The sequence below is a fragment of the Balaenoptera physalus genome (assembly GCF_965194825.1).
Source record: "Balaenoptera physalus genome assembly, chromosome: X".
In the NCBI taxonomy this organism is placed as follows: Eukaryota; Metazoa; Chordata; class Mammalia; order Artiodactyla; family Balaenopteridae; genus Balaenoptera; species Balaenoptera physalus.
Window position 1 is genome coordinate 59661433 of NC_138903.1, and position 19566 is coordinate 59680998.

Here is a 19566-nt window from a genome sequence, read left to right on the forward strand (position 1 = left end):
CCTAGACAACAAAGGCCCCCTAACCCTCCTCCTCTAGCGGCGACCGTGGCAGTGGCTGCTGTTGCTCTGGGGCTCGGCGGGTTGGGTCCCAGAACACGTGGGGTGGCTGACAGAACACTAGGAAGGCACAGACAGTCCCGGTGCCCACACTGGGCACCCCCCCTCAGAGAACCTTGGCAGGGTCGCATGAGCTGCCCCGCGCACTGAGAAGCGTGGCCAATGGAAACTAAGGCCGAGGGCCTAGAGGGCCACTAGGCTTTGAGAGAAGGGCCAGCTGTTTTCCATCTTCACTGAGGGCCGAGGGAGAGGAAACAGGCAGGGAAAACAGCGAGGAGGACTGCGGGTTCAAAAGATTAGCCTTCCGTCCTAGGCAACCGTGGAGAGGTGATTGGACCTCCAGCCACCCCTGCAACCCACCCTCCACCCTGCCAGCAGAGGCATCTTGCCAGCAAAGACTTGATCAGATTCTTTCTTTAATTAAAACATTTCGATGGCTCCCTGCAGGAGAAAGTCCAGCCCTCCATTCAAGAGCTAAGGCCCTTCACACTGCGATCCCAGCCTACCTTTCTACATTGCTCCCCACACCTCTCCCCACCCTACTCCCCTACAACATGGCCACTCCAGCTGCTGGGCTTTCCCCAGATTCTCCCATGCTCTTTCAGGCCTCCATTTCCTTCCCTTTGCTGGGAATGCTGGGAAATCCTTTCTCTCTTGTCCACTGGTCAAATTCTTCCTTATTATTGAAGCTCCAGCACAAATATTTCCTACTCTGGTACAAAGTTAACTGTTCCTTCTTTTGTGCTTCCACAGCATTACCATCAGACCTTTATTCATTCAGCCAGCCTTTACTGAGCATCTACTAGATGCCAAACACTGTTCTAGGCACCGGCGATACAACAATTAAAAACGATAAGTCACAGACCCTGCCCTCGTGGAGCTTACATGCAGAGGAGACAGACAGCAAATAAGTAATCAAATTCATAAGATAATTTCAGATAGTGAGATGTACAGGGTGTGCTGGTAAATGTTTAACAGCCAGCTCTGGAGGGGGAGAGTCCTGACCTGCAGCGTCTGCTGATTTCTGTGGTATAAATATTCCCATCGTGGCTGATTCCAAGTGACCAATGTGAAATCACTGAACACTGAGTTGGGAAGGGTCAGTGACAGGCGACTTCAGCACATTGGTGGTGCATGCCAAAAATAAAAGGAAACAAGGTAACAGAAGAGAGAGTAACTGGGGCACAGAGGTGGTAGAAGTTACTAGATTAGATTAGGTGAGGGGGTGAATACTGGAAGGACTCTCTGAAGAGGTGACATTTAGGGGGTGACCTGAATGACCAGGAGCCAGCCATGCAGAGATCTGGGGGAAGCTCTTGGCACATTAGATTTTTAAAAATACTTTTTCTATTGAGGTGTAATTTACATACAATCAAATGCACTGATCTTAAGTGTTACAGCTCCATGAATTTTTACATATGAATCAACCTAGGTAACTAACACCGAGATGGAAAGGTAGAACATTTCCAGCACACCAGAAGGCTCCGGCCTCCTCCCCATCAGTAATCCCCACTCCTGCCCCAAGAGTAACTACTATTTTGACTCCTATCTCCATGGATCAGTTCTGCCAGTTCTTGAGGTTCGTATAAATGGAATATGAATGTGGCATTCTATAGTGTGTTCTTTTTTGCGTTTGACTTCTGTCACTCAACATAATGTCCAGGAGATTCATCCAGTAGACTGTTCTTATTCATTGCTGTGCAGTGTTCCATCATGTGAATATGCCCTGGTACATTCAATTATAATGATCTGCGTCTCCTCAAGTCTGAGAGATGGTCACATAAAATGGCCAAAGCAGGCTAGGTGGGCTTTGGGGTCTGACTGATATGGGCTCAGCCATTCTGGAGCTGGGGGACTTGCAGTAAAAAGTCTTTTCTAGATACATGAACCCCAGTGTTCATAGCAGCACTATTTACAATAGCCAGTACATGGAAGCAACCTAAATGTCCACCAACAGATGAATGGATAAACAAGATGTGGCATATATACATATATATATACATATATATATATATATATATATATATATATATATATATAATGGAATACTACTCAGCCATGAAAAAGAATGAAATAATACCATTTGCAGCAACATGGAGGGACCTAGAGATTACCATACTAAGTGAAATAAGTCAGACAGAGAGACAAATATCATATGCTATCAATTAAATGTGGAATCTGAAAAAAATGATACAAATGAACTTATTTACATAACAGAAACAAACTCACAGACTTATAAAACAAACTTATGGTTACCAAAGGGGAAAGTGGGGGAATGAATAAATTAGGAGTTTGGGATTAACAGATACAAACTACTATATATAAAGTAGATAAACAACGAGAACTTACTGTATAGTTAGGGAATTATATTCAATATCTTGTAATAACCTATAATGGATAATATTCTGAAAAAGAATATATATATATTATATATGTATAACCGAATCACTTTCCTGTACACCAGAAACTAACACAACATTGTAAATCAACTATACTTCAATAAAAATAAAAGTTCTTTCTGCCTTTTTACCTGCTAAATGGAGAGGATAATGGCAACTCTTACGGGTGTGGCTAAGAGTTGAGGAGAGGATACATGGCAAGCTCTTAGTGGAGGCCCTGCTACGGGTGGGGTCTACTCGAGGACTCTCTGGGTGCCTTCCCTTCCTTAGCCTGTGTGTGTGTGGGAGTGTGTGTGTGGGTGTAGAGGGTGAATGTGTGGCTGTGTTTTGTGCTCTGAAAAGGCTTCTGAGATTGCTTTGGGGATGGCTGGTGTAAGGCACGGTTTTGAGGGGTCAGAGGTACCTCCACTGCATAGAGGGCCTGATATTTGAGGTGCCTCCCCACCAGGCAGGGCCAGGATGGATGGGGGGAAAGAAAGAGGCGAGGGACTCCTGACCCCCGCCAGTGCCCATGGACAGTCAAGAGCTCAGGGAATTCAGTGTGCAGTCTCGGCTCCTTCTCTCCACTATGCTTTGGGAGGCGGAGGCCGGGCAGGGATCATTTTCTCCACTTTACAGTTGCAGGAACCAAGGCTCCGAGAAGTAGGTTAACCAAGGTCACATAACCTGGCAAGTGTTGGAAGAGAGATTCAAACCTGGGTGTGTTTGACTCAAAGCCAGTGGGTTCAGGGCATCTCGTGAATGTCCAGGCCAGGGACCTTGAGGGTGCCGAGCCAGCGTCAGGAAGACAGACAAGCTGGGCAAGTAGGTTGGGGCTTTGGCCCGGAGGAGGGCCTTGGGCCTGGTGCCTCGCACAGCAGAGGGGGTTACCTGGGGAGCTCCTGCCAATACGTCCTGCATAACGGGGCTCACCTACACATCACAACCTTTCTTCTCCCTCTGCTTCCCAGAAGAGAGAGTCGGCTGGAGAGGAGGAGCGCCTAATGGGAAACACGTGTCCTCAACATTCCAGCTGCATCTTCCTGCCTGCTGCTCCCCTTGCTTCCCCACCAGCTCATGCCCATGTATGGCCTTGTCCTTGGTACTGCCACCTCGGACCCTCCTCCACCCCCAATTTGGCCTCCTAGGCCTCGAAGGCCAATCCTTCTGCATGACAGACCTTTTTCCTTCATTCACACTGTACCCCTCTCTTTCCCTGACCCTTGGGAGTCCCATTCGGGCAAGTGCAGGGCCAGGCCCTTCCCTTTGCCTCTTTCCCTATCTGTACAATGGGCTTGTCTCCGAGGGCCTTGTCAGTTCTGGGTTTCTCACTGGGCAGCAGTGGCCGAGCATCTCCAGAGACCCATTTCCCTGATGGAGAGAAGCATCACTCACTCCAGCTTGGGGTTGAGAGCAGAGCCCTGGAGAGAGAGAAGAGACTGATTGGATTCTGCTGAGGATGGAGGGCTTCTGGGCATAAGGGGGGCTGGGATCTGGTCACTCTGGGCCCCCTTCCCTGTGACTCCTCACCTCCAGCCCAGGTGACGGGCTGGGTGCTGGGGATACAGCAGTGGGCAAGGCGGACGTGGTCCCTGCCCCGGAGAAATTGCAACAGGCCCCTGGGTCCTCAATTACAGCTTAAAATCCCATCGGTAGCATCACCTCTCATCCCTGAAGAAACTTTGGGCCCAATTGTCCAAGGCTATATGGATAGTTAAAACCTAAGACAGGGCTCAAATCCAGAGCCCCTGACCACCACCACCTCAGCCCCCTTGCCCAAATTCCTCTCCCTCAAATCTTAGCCTCACTGGCTGATCTGGAAAGCACTTTAATCATGCCTAAGAGCCTGGAGATTTACAAAGGAAGCCTTGACTGGGTGCAACCCAGCCCACTGGAAAGGCGCCTCGGCGTGGAAATCCTCCCAGCTGGCCGCAGGCAGGACTCCCCGCTCCCCTCCTCCGATCCCCCACTGCACTGTGTTCGTCATTGCTGGCGCAGCAGGGATTGCAGACCACCTCCTCTCATCATTTATTTGGATATCTGTCTCCTACACTGGACTGAGGGGTTCCTTGAAGGCAGAGCCTATGTCTTGTCTGTCTCTGAATCTCTGGGGCCTGGACCAAGCAGACAGAGAAGCAATTCAGTGGGTGCCTGTGGCATGGAATCGACTATTTTGCTCACTAAGTATGGATTCTTCTAGGTACTATGCCCTTGACGCGTAAGCTCTGGAGGCAGGGGGCTTGGGTTTGCATTGTGGTCCCATTACTCACTCACCACAACTTTGGGCCAATGACTTAAGCTTGCCTTGCCTTGCTCGTTGGCAAAATGGGCATGCTTGTAGGACCGACTTCACGGGGTTGCTGGGATGCGCCCCAAATAGTATCTGGTGCATAGCAAGTGCTTAATATATGTTCACTACTGCAACCATTACTACTACCATTTAAAGTTAAGGATGTAGAAGGCTATTTCCTGTACAGGCTGCCAGAAATGGATATTCCTCATATATGACCGGCTGAAGGCTGGACACTAGCCTAGCTCTTCCCAAACTTCCTCCTGCTTAGCAATCACCTGGGGATCTTATGAAAATGCATATTCCAACTCAGCAGGTCTGGGATGTGGTGCCAGAGACTGCATTTCTAACAAGCTCCCAGGTAGCACTGATGCTGGTGGTCCAGGGACCATACTTTGAGGAGCCCTCGCCAATATTGACTACCAGGGAGATCTACCATCTACTGAAAAGCCAGTGTCAGGCCCTGTGCTAAGTGCTCCATATGGATTATCTCACTGAATCCCTGCAACAGCCCTGATAGGTATGTATTGGCGTCCCTACTTTACAGATGAGAAAGCTGAGACTCAGAGAAATCAAGTGACTTTCCAAAGGCCCCATAGCTTGGAAGTGGCAAAGGCAGGATTTTAACTCAGGCCAGGCTGACTTCCAAGCCCCATTGTTTCCCATTCTGGCAAACAGCCTCCTTGTGGCCTGGCATTCCCTAGAGGATGTCTGTCCCACGGAGAGAGGACTGCAACACAGAACCCAAACCAAGTGACAGCAAAAGCCACTCCCCAGGAACAGATCTTTAGAGTGTCCAAAGTATTTGCCTGGCCCCCATGAGCCTGATAAGCAGGCAGGGCAGGGACTCGAATCCCAGTTAATGCTGGTAAGGACTGAGAGAGCTTTCAGAGTGGGTGTGAGGGCAGGTGGGAGGCTAGGGGATGGCCCACTGGCTACCCGGGCCTAGCTTCCCCTTGGTGGGGCCCCACGACCCAGGAGCTGTTCCTCATCACTGAAGGCTCAGGACTCCATCAAGTTTACCAGACTGGGGGCAACTGACTGCCACTGGCCCAAAGCCCAAGAGTCTGAGGTCTCAACCAGAGGATCTTTTTATGAGCTTGGGGTAAAACATCAAATCATCAAGGAGACACTGTGTTCTCCTTGGCTTTGTATCATAAGGTAAGGTCACAGCTGAGGCAGAGGCAGCCTGATGCTTCTGGTAGCTCCATGGCTCAGGGCCACTCTGTCCCAGCCAAGCCTGGAGACACCCTCATACCTTCTGACTCCCTGATCACCCCTATTCTCATCCCGAGCCAGGCCCATGGAAACCTTTTGTTCACACAGGGCATAATACAATGAATGTGTGCTACCTTCTTGGGTCTTCCCTAGGTCTCCTAACCTGGGACCATGGACCTGTAGCATGTCTGAGAGATGAGTTTCTAGGGTCTGAGAATGTGCTAGAATTATAGGCCAGACTGTGTGTGGATGTGTTTTCTGGGGTGGCTATCCATAGCTTTTACCATTCATCTCCTCGTGTAGCAAATATTGATTGAATGCATTCTCTGTGCAGGGCACTGAGTTAGGCACTAGAGGTACAATGATGAGTGAGACAGATGCCTGCCTCCAGGGAGCTTCCAGTTCAGGGGGAGTCAATGAATGAGTAAGCAAACCAAAAATATCCCCACATGAGAACAGCTGGGGCCTGGACTCTGCCTAGTCCAGTGTCATTCACTCCATAAATTGGCACTGCTAACAGTTTTGAAGGGATACCTGAATGAAGCCCAGGGAGGGGGTGGGGGCAGGGCTTGTCCAAGGTCATACAGAGAATCAGTGGCAGAACATGAAACGGATGCCTGGGCTTCAGGGCTCTTGGTGTGGGGCACTGACCGCCACGTGCACGTAGCATTGAAGTGGGCACAGGGCCCATGGAGCTGCTTTGGGCCTGGGATCTCTGGGCTTGACACATTTGTTTTATGGCCAGTAAAGCCACTCCCACCTCTATCCCATTCTTAGTTCATCCATTTCCAAGGCCGACTGCCCATGGGGGAACCTCACCCCGCACCCCTCTCACCCCACAGGCAGCTGTTGTCCTTCTAGCCTGCTGGGTGGGCTCTGGACCTTCCTGGGGCCTCACTCCCTGAGAAAGTCCAGCTGGCGGGCCCAGCTGGGGGTTTGAGGGAGGATGGGGCCCATCTGGAGGGGCCTTGGAGTGAGCCAGAGGGGCCAGCAGGGAGGGAGAGCCCCTTGGGAACAGAGCCTGGACTGGGAGAGCTCTCTCAGAAAGGCACAAAGAAGAAAAGGAAATGCCAGGGTATCTGGGTTGACACTCATGACAGTCTTCTGAGGCCTGAAAGAATATTGAGAGGGCCCCTTCACTCTCTCCAGGATGCATTTCATCTGTTTGAATCTGTGTGAATCTCTCCAGTTTTCAAAGGCTCTTGGCTGGCAATGGACCACTCACCTGCCCACCACTCCTTGGCACCATTCTCTTTCTTCTCTGGTGGCTACTGTGGCCTGGCCACTGGGCAATGTCTGAGGAGAGGGGAGGAGTGAACCCGTAGTTGAAGAAGTCCTCTCTCTGCTTGGAAGGCCTTCAGTCTCATGGGGGAAATAAAGCCTAAATGGTTTGCACCAATACACCATGGTCAGTGCTTTGGGTCTCCTGAGGAGGGACAGAGTAAGTCTGTGGATGGCAGGGCTGGGAGAGTAAGGAAAGGAGTCGCAGAAGAGACATGCACAAGAGGGGAAAAGCTCTATGGGCAGAAGGCCCTCTCTGGCCTCCAAGGGCTGGTCTGAGCCGCTCAAATCTCCAAGTGATGCTCAAGCCCCTTCTACCATGTTCCATCCAAATGGTTGACCCGTCTCTGCTTTCCTACTTCCTGAGGCGGGAAGCTCATTCACTTGCAAGAAAGAGATCATCTCAAAATAGTCCTCACCCTAAGAAAGTTCTTTCTTGAGTTGGGCTGAACTTCGTCTCCCTGTGGCTTCTGCCCAAGGGTCACAGCACTGCTGCCTGAGGCCACCTAGACTCTGTCTTCTCCCTCTGCTCTAAAATAGTCCCTCAGAGGTCTGAAGCATCACCATCACCAAAACCCCTGAGTCTTCTCCAAGCCAAACAGCTCCTTCCACACTTCCTCCTGAGGCCAGAGTTCCAGCTTCCTCTCCAGTCTGCTTTTCCCTCCCTGCCCACGCTCCAGTATGCCTGGGGCACCCTTAATATGTGGGTCCAGAGCTGACAGCATATTCCAGGGCAGTCTGTCACCTCCTTTTTCTAGAAACTTCTATGCTCCCTATGGATGCAGCCTAAGGCTCCTTGGACTTATTTAGGAGCAGACCTCCTTACTCTGCTTCCAGCCCTCTCGCCTGTTCCCTCTGGCCAGCCTGCATCTGAGGACTGGGTTTCAGGATCCAAGAGTAAAAGATCTGACATTTCTCCCTGTCGTATCTACTTTGTACGCTTCAGCCCCTCCTTCCTGTCTATCAGGACAAGACTCCGAAGGTTGATGAAATTAGCTCTCCCACCTATAGTTGGACCCATGCTCCAAACCTGATCAATGAGCAGCTATGTCTGCACATGTGCCACCAGGCACTTGTCTCTGTAAATTCATCCTGAAAGGCCTTGTCAGATGCCTGGAGGTGAGAAGTCAGCACCCCTCACGCTGTCCTGTGATCCCAGGAGCCTGAAGGAGTAAGTATGTCCAGGAGTTGATGGTGGACCCATGGGCAGAAGAGGCAGGATGCCAACCTGCAACCAAGGATGCTTGTTTCAGGCTCTGAGTGTGATGGGCTGCAGAGAACATTCGGAGACACCAGACACTGCCTCTACCCTCTGGGAGCTTCCAGTCTCACAAGGAGAAAGACTCCTTGTGGGCTCCTAATGTGATGGAGCAGGCTGAATGATGTTCCCCAAAGATATCAGGTCCTAATCACTGGAACTTGTAAGTGTTCCCTTATTTGGAGAAAGGGTCTTTGCAGATGCCGTTAAGGATTTTGAGATAAGGAGATTATCCTGAATCATCTGGGTGGACCCTAAATGCAATTACACTCTAAGAAGGAGGTATCCATATAAGTAGAGGAAGATTTGACACAGACAGAAAAAGAGGGGAAGGTCATTTGACCATGGAGGCAGAGATAAGAGTAATGCGGCCACAAGCCAAGGAATGCTGAGGGCCAAGAAACTAATATAGTCAATGAGAGAGACGAGCAGGCAAGTTGAGGGGGCCCAGACCAAGACCAGAGAAAGCTGGGAAACTGGTAGCTGCAAATCTCAGGCCAGGGTTCATGGAAGAGGTAGGCCTGGAGCTGGGGCCGCAAGAGCAGTGGTAGGAGGAGATGGGCAGAGTGGGGAGACGGGGCTCTCTGGGCTGTGGAAATGGAACAGATCAGGCCTGCTAAGACCAGAGACACTGCAACTGCAGGAGAGAAAGGGGTTGGTGTGTGTGTGTGTGAAAAGGCCACATCCTGCCAAGTTGCCACTTTACCTTCCTCCAGGGGGAGACGGGCAGTGCCCTCATCGCCAGGCGGGTGGCCCCGTGCCAGGTTGGCAGAAGCCTAAATATGGGGTTTCAGGCCCAGCACCACCACAGACCAGTGCCTGCTGCCTCCCTGAGTCTCAGTCTCATGGTCGATAAGATGGGAAGGCTAATATTGGCAACACTTCCAAGGACATTTTCTCCTTTTCCAGTTTCTCTTTGTTGCCTGAAGTCTTCTCTTCTACGAGATATTAACAGGCAAGAATAGGCTGCTTCTCTTTACACGAAAGGATCCAAGGGGGGACAGAAATGCTAAGACCCCCCTCCCCCCCTTTGGGATGTGGTGAGGTTTGGGCAAGATAGTCGGCCGCTCTGATTCCATGCTCCACAAAGGCCAGTGCCCTGTGGGCTTTCTTCCAAGAACCCCCGCAGCCAGAGCAGGTGCCCTCCCTCTCCAGAGGGCCCGTTTTCCCTCTGAAGGTCCTTTCTCCTGACCACAGCCAGCCCAGCTCCCAGGCAGCCCCGGGAAGGCGCGGAGGAGAGCCGAGTGTGGCTATTTATAACAGGGGATGTGATAAACACTTCGAAGAGATATTTCCCAATAGACCAAATTCAACGGAGATTACATAGCAATTAGATCTTCTGAGCTCCCTGCTATCTTCTTGCACTGAGGCTGCCCAAAACGTGTGTGAACAAGTCTTTCTTTATAGTCAGGCATTTATACTTTACAAGGACGTAAATTGAAATGTTTCAGGTGGGCAAGCCAACCCCAGCCCCACCCCACCCCCACATCCCACCATCCCCCTCCAGCTGCCCTGGGTGGTGGTGGAGGGGGTCCTCAGGGCCTCTCCTTCTCTGCAACGAGGTGATCCCGGACGAGCTCCGGCATGTCTCTGGCTCTCTCTGCACTTCAGTTTTCCCTTCTGTACAATGGGAACAACAATGCCTGGCCCCCAGGCTGGCTTGAGAATCCTGTGAGAAACTGTCTGAAAGCTCTCAGCCTGGCCTGCGGTGGGTACTCAAGCCACTTTGGATCCCAGGATCCCTTTCTCCTCTCTGGCCCACAACAGGGAGGGAGTTTGGCTCCTGGTTCATCTGGCCTCCCCTCCTTCATCCCACCTCCCTCTCACACCACGCTTCCCCCAAGTGCTAATGCTTTCTTTCTAATTTATTAGGCTGTTAATGGGCCTGAACAGTGGTAATTGTCTCTTGCCGAGGGTGAAACTATCTGCTCTCCACCAAGGCTCATGCCTCTCCCTTCCTCCTGGTCCAAGTGCCAAGACCTGCTGATCCCCAGTGCTGGCCCTTCCCACCACAGCACAATCTTTCGTCTGTAAAAATGCCCAGAACCGACTCCCCCAAAGCCTTAGAGCTGGCAGCCCCTGGATCCCGGCCCTCACTACTCTGGCTGTCATAACCTGGCACACATGGCCCCAGCAGGCATGCCTGCCCACTTTGTCCAGGGGGACTGGGCAGAACGAATGGCTGGTGGAGCCGGAGGTGGCTGGGGAGGGGAGGGGAGGCCCAGCCCCAATTGTCCCCCCACCAACTCCAGCCGCTCTCTCTACACACCCAAAGCTCCTGCCACCCCCATCCACTCACCCTGCTCTTCCCATTTCCAGGCTTCTACCCGTGCTGTTTCCTCCCACTCTGCTCCATCTCCAGGTACAAAATTCCCACTCATCATTCAAGGTCCAGTCCAAGTACTTCCCACTCTGTGAAGGAAACCCTCGCCAAGGCCTGCATTCCCAGGGACTCATGTGCCACCCGCTCCTGGTGTGAGAGTAAGCTGGGGTCTGGGCTCTCTCTGGTCCCCTGTGGCCAGCCTGGAGCCTAGCCCAGAGGACATGCCCTGGGGCTTTTTGCCCAGTGTAATGGAATCGAACAGTAGCAGCAGGGTGGTCAGTACAGAGGACAGTGAGGCAGGTGGCATCTCCTCCCCAAGACCAAGCAGAGACTGACCAGGGAAGGGGGGCACCTTCCAGTAGAGGAAACAGGCAGCAGGGAGCAGGGAGTCAGACGCCATCAGAGGACGCTTGAAGAAGAGACAGCTAATGGGCAACTCTAAGGGTATTCAGCAAGCACTTAAAGAGGCTTATCAGGGGCTCCAGGAATACTTCTGCTATGTATGTGGCATGGGATCTGTTCTAATGTGGGGGATAGAAAACAGGCCCTGGAATCAGGAAACCACTGCACAACCAGCTGTGTGATCTTGGCTGAGTCACCTGTCCTCTCCAAGCCTCAGTTTCTTCATCTGTACAATGGGTATAGGAATCCTTTACCTCACAGGGCTGTTGCAAGAAGTAAATGATATAACATGAGGACTAGGTGAGAGCTCCTGTGTACAAGTGCTTGGCATTCCTTAGGCATCCCAATAAACTACCGTTTCCTTCTCCTACCTGTACCCCTGGGAATTCATAGTCTGTCTGGGGGCCTTATCCAGCAGAACCCCAGCAGTAGTAAGTGTTGAGGGTCTCAGAGTTGAGTAATGTGTTCTTAAAGGGACATGTTATGCGAAGGACAGAGCACAAAGGAACAAGGTTAAATGATGCAGCACAGCTGTAGTTTAGACATTAGGAAGAATTCCCAGATGATGAGGACTTAGAATGAAGAAAGCTTTAGAGAGGAAGCATCCTCTAAAAACTTGACATCTGAGCCAAGACCTGGATGGCATGAAGGAATCAACCATGAGAAGAACTGGGGGAAAAGTGTTCCAGACAGAGGGAACAGCAAGTGCAAAGGCCCTGAGGCAGGAATCAGCTTTGTGGGGTCAAGGCACAGAAGAGGTGAGTGCAATTGGAACAAAGTAAGAAGAAAGTGATCCCAGATGGAGCCAGAGGAGTTCGTAGGGCCCAGACTATGAAGAGCCTTATAGGCCATGGGTAAGGACTTCACCTTTTACTCTGAGTGACATGGGAGGCCCGGGGAGGGTCCTGAGCAGAGAAGCGACATGACTGACTTAGGACTATAACAGATCACTCGGCTTTTGTGTGAATAACATTTGGCAGGGGACAAAAATAGAAGCAGGGAAACCATGAGGAGGCTTCTGCAGTGATCCAGGCAAGAGGTGATAGTGGCCTAGAGGGGGGTGGTGGCAGTGGAGGTATGGAGAAGTGGTCAGATCTGGGATTTATTTAGAGATGAAGATGGCAGGACTTGCTAATGAATTGGAATAAGAAAGATCACTTATTTGGCATCTATTATTAGTGCAGCCAGCACCTCAATGAATCCTCTTGACTGCCCTGTCAGGTCAAGCTGATTTACCGCCATTAGACTGAGGAGGAAACCTTAGGCTCAGAGAGGCAAGTGGCTTGCCCAAAGTCACACAGCAAAGAAGTGGCAGACTAGAAGTAGGAGCCGGGTCTGTGTGATTCTAAAATTGATGTGCTTTCCCTGACACCATGACTCAGGCCTGTGCTAGGCCAGGCCTTTGGATCACACTTTCCCAGATATCAGTTGTCTACAGAGGAGTCTCCTGCCACTGCTATGTTCTAAACCTGGCCTTGAACTCTGCTCTGCCCGCCTCATGCCCCCTGCCCCACCTCACTCCTGAGACCAGCCACTTCTGCAGCTGAAGGGGGAGCAGCCTTAGTGGGTTCGTCTGTAAAATGCAAGAGCAGCCCATTGCATCTATGGTGACATGATGACTAAATGAGACATGAGATGAGGTGGCCAAAGCCCCCTGCCCAGAGCCTGGCATGCTGCCTTCCCTCCTCCCTCTTGGCCATGGGGGCCACCTGCAGCCCAGATGCCCAGCAGGCTGCCCTGGCTGCCCTGGTGTTCTCCCCCCAGCCTCCACACAGAAGCCAGCACCCCTAGGCAGGGCCCTGCCAGGCTCTCTCTCTCATTCTTACTGTCCATTCCTTGGGGCCCAGGCAGATGGGATGAGTCCTATCATGCCAAAAGGATGCAGAATAAAGAAGAAAAGTTCATTTCCTCTGTCATGATGCTTTTTATATCCACCAAAAACAAACATAACTGACACCCACTCTGTGGGGGGCCATGCAAGCGCCTCTGGGGAGACAGAGAGGCAGCAAAACATCCACCCCTGTCTCCCCATCCGCATCCCAAGCCTCCAAGTCTCCTCCCACAAAGGCTTAGGAACGCTCCACACTGAAAGGAAGCATTGGCTGGCTCTGTCATACTGCTCTTACAGTACACTTGGGGAAACTCAGGCTCAGAGAGAAGGGACTTGGCCAAGAGCACGTAGCAGAAATGAAGGTCAAGTCTTCAATCCCAGAAGTATGCTTTTGCCTGCAGAGCATGACTATGCCCCAGCCCGCACACGCCTGGCATATGCGCAAGTGTGCCCCCACTAGCCGCCGCTATTCTATGCAAGGGCCCAGGCAAGGGGGCATGGGGGTTTCTATGTTCAGAATTTCTCATAAGCCCCTGTCCCCAGGACATGAGGCTCCATCCTGAGTCACCCCAAAGGAGAAGATCGTTCTCTGAGCTGGGTGGGCCCACAACCCAGAAATACATGTCTTGCTGCCGACCTCTTTCTTCAGGCACCCACCTCCCTCCCTGGGGACTGATGCCTCCCCAGGTTACCCGGCATACCCATTCTGCACTCTCCTGGCAGCCCCATGGTTGACCCCAACCCAGGCCCCCTCCCAATGCAGCCAGGAAGAGCAGGAGGGCACACAGAGGCCATGAGGAAACTCGTGCTGAGCCAACCTTAGGGACCTCACATTGGCGAGCAAGAAAGGGGCCATGGCCTCTGGGGGCAAGGGAGTCAGTGCGGGATTATGGGCTCCTCGCTCAGAAATGATTGGTCGTGACAAGCTCACTGCAGGAACAAAGCCATGTGAAATTGACCTCATCACCAGTGATCAGATCAGATTGTTTAGTGTGAGGGGAATGTGAGGGGGATGTTCAGCTGGGCGATGACCTAGTTAGGGCCTTAAAGAGGCAGAGCAGCTGCCCCACTCTGGGGAGGAGGAGGCAAGAGGCCTCCCGGGGGGAGGCCCCTGCTGAGCTGCAGGTGGAGGAAGGCCCGTTCCCAGGCAGGCTCCGGCCAGGCCACAGCAGGCTCCTCGAGCCCTCCAGCATCCCCAGAGGCCGTTTTAGAGGAGTAGGGCCTAGCCTTAGGGGACTGACAGACAGTGATAGAGGGGGCCAAGGCGGGAGCCAAGGGCAGAGTTTCCATACCTGTCCAAGGAGAACAACAAGGTAGATCAGAAACTGGGGAAACCCTGAGGCAGACCTTAGGGAACAGGAGTGGTATTTATTTAATGATTTATTTCCTTGTTTGTTTGTTTACTATGTCTCAGGCACTACTCTAAATACGTATATTACCTCAAGTAACCCTCAAAACAACCCTATGAGGTGGATGCTATTATGATGCCCATTCTACAGATGAGCAAATTGAGAGTCAGAGGCGACGTCACTTGCCCAAGTTTACAAAACTGTTACATGGCCACCTGGTCATGGAGTCTGCGCTTTTTCACAGCTACATTCTACAGCTTCTCGTCTGATGACAGGGTCGGCCAAATGTGGCAGGCCAAATAAAGACGCAACTAGGAAGAGGTGGCCTGTGCTGCTGAGGCCTTTCTTTCCCATCAGGCCCAGGGGGCCCAGGGGCTGGGGCAGGGAAGAGAAGGCCTGTCAGGAACTTCAGGAACAGGTGCCTGCTTTCTCCTTGGATCCTGTTTCCTGACACTTGCCTGAGGAGCGGAGGGGGAGGGGGAGGGAAGGGACATGTGGCCAGCCGGGCAGAGCAGGCCCCTTTCTGCCAAGCACCGCCTTAGGGAATATGACTCCTGCTGCCTGAGGGGTACAGGGGAGATGCCAGAATGGGGGGCAGGGCTTCTGGTGGGGCACATGGTGTTAACCCTTTCATCGGCGATATGTGTGCAAAAAGCAGCATAGGGCCTGGCACAGAGGAAGAAGGCACCCACGAATGTGCAGCAAATAGCAAACCCCACTAAGGGTAGGCCAGGGCAGCAGCTGCAGCATGAAGGATCCTGGTCGGTTGCTGGGAAGAGTTCCAGGGAGGCCAGTTATCTCCTCTTGAGGGCTTGAGGCATAGAAGAGACCCCTGTGACCCCAAAGGGTTTAGAAGCACCTGAGGCCAGTACCTGAGTAGAATCTTGTACGGGGGGCTCCAGGGATGCCAGCTCTGTTGGAAGCGGAGGGGTAGGTGTGGAACTGGTCTGCCGGTCCAGGCCCCTGCCTAGTTCCATGCAGGCTGAGGCGTCTAGGCTGGCAGGACCTCACGACCTCAGTCTATTCTCCTGGGGGTATGTAGCTTAAAGGAACTCCCGCTGTTCCCTGGTGCCTGGAATGAGGGGGCTGACTGAATGCTCTGTGCCTCCCTTTCTTTAGGGCAACCAGCCCTGAGTGTGCCCCCGGGGCAGGCCTCTCAGCTCTCTGGCTCCCTTCCACCCAGTTCTGTGGGCACCTGGGATCTCTCGTCAAGCCCTTTGGGTCTCGGGCAGGGATGGGCTGGCCTATCTACTGCCCCGCCTGCTTTCCAGCTCCTATCTGTCTTCCCTATTTCCTCAGGCTGGGCCAGTTTCCATTTCGCCCCACCTTATCTCACACTGAATTTCTCAGATGTGGCCTGGTGGGGCTTCATCTGCGACCAGTGGCCCCTCCTTGGGATATTCCTGATACTCCTACCAACCCCCTCCCCAGTAGTTGCAACTACTCTAGGCTGCAAGGCCTCTCATTCTTTTCTGAGAACCCACCCTGAGAGGATTCAGGCCCCCAAGGACCCTACTTCTTTGGGGAGACTTCTGAAGGACTGTCAAAAGGCAGAGGGAGTCGGAGGACCACAGTTAGGATCGGTGGATGGCAGTCATAAGGTTAGAGATTTCAGTTCACTTCAGAGAAGGCCCTAGTGAGACCCCCGTCCCCAGAGGTGTGTAAGAGATGCTATTGCAGACCAGTGAAAGAAAGGTGGGGCTATTCTATTCCTGGGTCTCTCTCTGTGTTTATTTTTTCGTTGTTGTGATCACTACAGACCCACAGGGGTGTTTGACCTCTGGTCAACTCTCCTCACCACAATATCCGTGCAAGTTCTCAAAGTTCAAGACAGAAACAACAAGGCTAAGAGCAAATCCAAGACATGACCAGAGGGGGAAAGAGAGGAGAAGAGAGTCAAGGAGAAAAGAAAAATAAGAGAGAGAGACAGAGAGAGACAGAGCGGGGAGGACAAGGAAAGTGAGAGAGAGAGGAGAGACAGAGACAGGTGAAAAGGGGAGATAGAAATATATATATATATATATATATATATATATACACCAAGCCAGAGGCAGGGAGAAAGTTGAGACAGAGAACTGCTCCTGGATTCATGCTCCTTTGTCTCTCCCAGCAGCTCCGGGGTTTCTGAAGAGCCTTATTCCCCAGCTAACCCTGTAACCCTACCCATGTCTTCAAAGGCAAGGGAGTGGCCCCCAGGGGCAGCTGTGCCTGCTGCATGGGTCAGGGCCTTGGAACACACCTGAGGCCAGAGGGCCCCTAGGTGAGACCTGGCCCAGGCCACCAGGCATCTCCCTGCTGCACCTTTGGGCAGAGAGAGGCTTCCGCTGGGGCCCCAGTGGCTCCAGGACCTGGGCAGCCAGGAAAAGACTCTGGGGGAGGCGGTCTCTGCCTTCGCAGGTCTGCCACCCGGCAGAGGGAGCAGACCGGGGTTCTGGTGGCCCCGGAGAACAGAGCCGGGCCCCCAGGGTGGGAGCCACCTCTGGGAGCATTCGGCTCAATTCTGGGAAGAACTTCAGAGCTGGCAGAGGCCCTTCACAGGGGCCCGGGTGTGCAGAGGTGTGCACAGAGGCTAGTTGGTTGCCCATGGTGGTGGTGGTGGGAGCCTTGTGGGGGAGTGAGACCAGAGAAGTTCAAAGCCAGAGAGAGAGTGACTGATTCTGTGATTCCCATGTCCTCAGCAGGCAACACATCTTTCCAGCCCAAAGGGGAGGATCCTGCTGTGTTACTTTAAATAGCTCAACTTTCTGATAAGGCTTTTATTCACATTTTTACATAGGAATATTTTCCATGGTTCTATCTTAAAAATTTGTATGTAGCTACATAGTAATGTCTATAGCCATGTAACTATACATCTATAATATCTATGTATTTATGAATTTCTATATCTATCTGTGTATCTCTATACCTCTGCATCTCCATATCTCTATATCTAAGTAACTGTATCTATGCATTGATCTATCTCTTTGTTATGTATCTACATAGCTCTGTATTCATCTATGTCTCTCTCCCTTTATAAGAATGGCTGATGGAGATCCCGAAGAGTTTAGGACCCCTGCTTCCTGAGCTGCCCCTCTCCATGGCCACTGCCTGACCTCCCACCCCCTTTCCCACCAGACGGTGGCCATCCTGGGCCTGGGCCAAGGGGCTACCATGAGGAAATTGGCCAAAGTATGGAAAGCCATCCTCTGAAGCCAGTATCAGCTGCTTTGCTTGCATCTGTTGGGTGTGAGGAAGATGGGAGAGCAGGAATAGAGTCGTGGGGAAGTGGGCGGGGGGGCGCGGTGTGGGAGCACGGGGAATGTGAGAGTGGCTGCGCAGTCGTGAGTTTTAATTCTGGGAGGCAGAACATCACATGAGTAGCCTGCACTGGCATTCTCTTGCTGTGTGATCTAGGACGATGTCCTGCCCCTCTCAGGCCTTCAGTGTGCCCATCTACACCATGAGCCTCTTGAAGGGTCCTTCCAGAGCTGACACCCTTAACAGGGCAGTAGTCCCCACACTTTTAAATCATGGATTCCCATCACTAGAGCATTTTGAACACAGCAACACAATATATCCACAGGGGGTTATTTATACATAATGTAGTGGTTAAGAACACAGACTCTGGGGCCAGCCTGTGAATATGCATCCTGGCTCTTCCACTGGGTATGTGGCTTGAGGTCTCTTGGCCTTAGTGGTCCCTGTAGAAAGAGGAGATAAGAGTTCTACTCACTGCTATCAAGTGGTTGTGAGGGTCTGGGACATAGTACATAGATGCAGAGTATATAGATGTTGTTCTTACTATACATGTATTACTTTGCTAATTGATGATGTAGGCTACAAATTGCATGTCCAACATCAAAACTGTTAAAGGACAAGGTAAAAAGAAATAAAATGCTCTATATATTGCAATATTTTCTTCTCACTCCCCAATTGGGTTGCTTAGGACACTTGGTATTGTCACTGTTCTAGAGTTTGCTTGTGATTCCTTCTCTGGTTTTCTACTAGAGAAGCGTAAGTTTGAGGCTAGGCCCCCTAAGCTGACAAGCATGCCAACCTGGACCTGGGCCTGCCTCTCACCACGCAACCATTCCTAGATACACTACACCTTTCCAGGCCTCCTCTCCCATGGAGGGGCTAAAGGCCCAGAAGAGCCAGGTTTCCCCAGACCCTGAGGACCAGCAAGGTCTGGGGGCCTCACACGTGGCCCACAGGCTCTGCTGCCCACACGCCAGGGCATCCCCCCTCCCCGTTCTCCTCAGCCCAGAGCCTGGGGTCGACGAGGTGTAACCTCTTCCTCTCTCCCCCACCACAGCCAACGTCTCACCACAGAGCAAGCAAGCCAAGTCCAGGGCTCATAGCCAGCACAGAATCGCTATTTCTTGGATGGGTAATAATGAGAGCTCGCCATTACTGAGCACACATGCACTTTCTTAAGTACTTTACCTGCATCGTCTCTTTGAATCTTCCCAGAGATCCTATGAAGCAAATGCTCTTCTTCCGATTTAACAGATGCGAACATCACCAATCACTGAGAGAGCAGGGAAACCGATTGCCAGCAGCCGGGCTGGAGAGCAGCCTCTTCACCTTGTGACAGTGAATGAACAAGTGAGGGAATGCTTTCTCTGTCCCCCTTCACGCTTTCCCAAGGCACCTGCTGTCCCCTTCCTGAATTCTGGGTTTGCTCTGACCCCCAGCCCCCGGCTTCCCCACCCTCTGTCTCTGGGTGTCCAGCTCAGTGAGTCTGCACCCCGCCCCCGCCCCAGGCCCGGGGCTCCTGTACCCCCATCCCCGCTCCCGGCAGGACCCCCTCCTGGGAGCCCCGCCCCCGTGGGCCGCCGACCCGCAGGTAATCCCCTCCCCCTTTCCTGCCCCCGCAGCTCCAGCCCCTTCCAATTAGCCCAGTCTCGGATCCCCTCCGCTGGGAACGGCCGCCCCCCTCCCGCCCCCTACCCCACTCCGCTCCCACGTGGGGAGCCCCGCTCCCAGGCCGGGCCGCCCTATTCAAGGCGCTCTGCTCCATTGTCCCCGCCTGCCACTCACTCAGGCCATTAGCATTTCTAAAGCCCACTTCTCCTGGTCGCCGCTTTGGCCTCAGCCAAAAAGGGGCTCACTTTGAAACAGAAGTTTGGGGAGAGGGTGCTTCCTAGGCTACTAAAACAGCTTCCCTTTAGGCCCTCAACTCTCCAGGCCTCAATCT

The 19566-nt window shown here is 52.4% G+C and overlaps 1 long non-coding RNA gene across 2 annotated transcripts in view; it reads right to left on the reverse strand.

Moving 5' to 3' along the window:
- Positions 1-17940: 17940 nt before the first annotated feature.
- The window catches only part of LOC309652395, a 63288-nt gene continuing 61662 nt past the window's right edge, over positions 17941-19566 (reverse strand). For both annotated transcript variants that reach the window (XR_014258698.1, XR_014258699.1), the window contains exons 2-3: positions 18813-18953; positions 17941-18067 (exon numbers count right to left, since the gene is read on the reverse strand). This is a non-coding gene — a long non-coding RNA (uncharacterized lncRNA). The remainder of the gene's footprint in view (positions 18068-18812; positions 18954-19566) is intronic.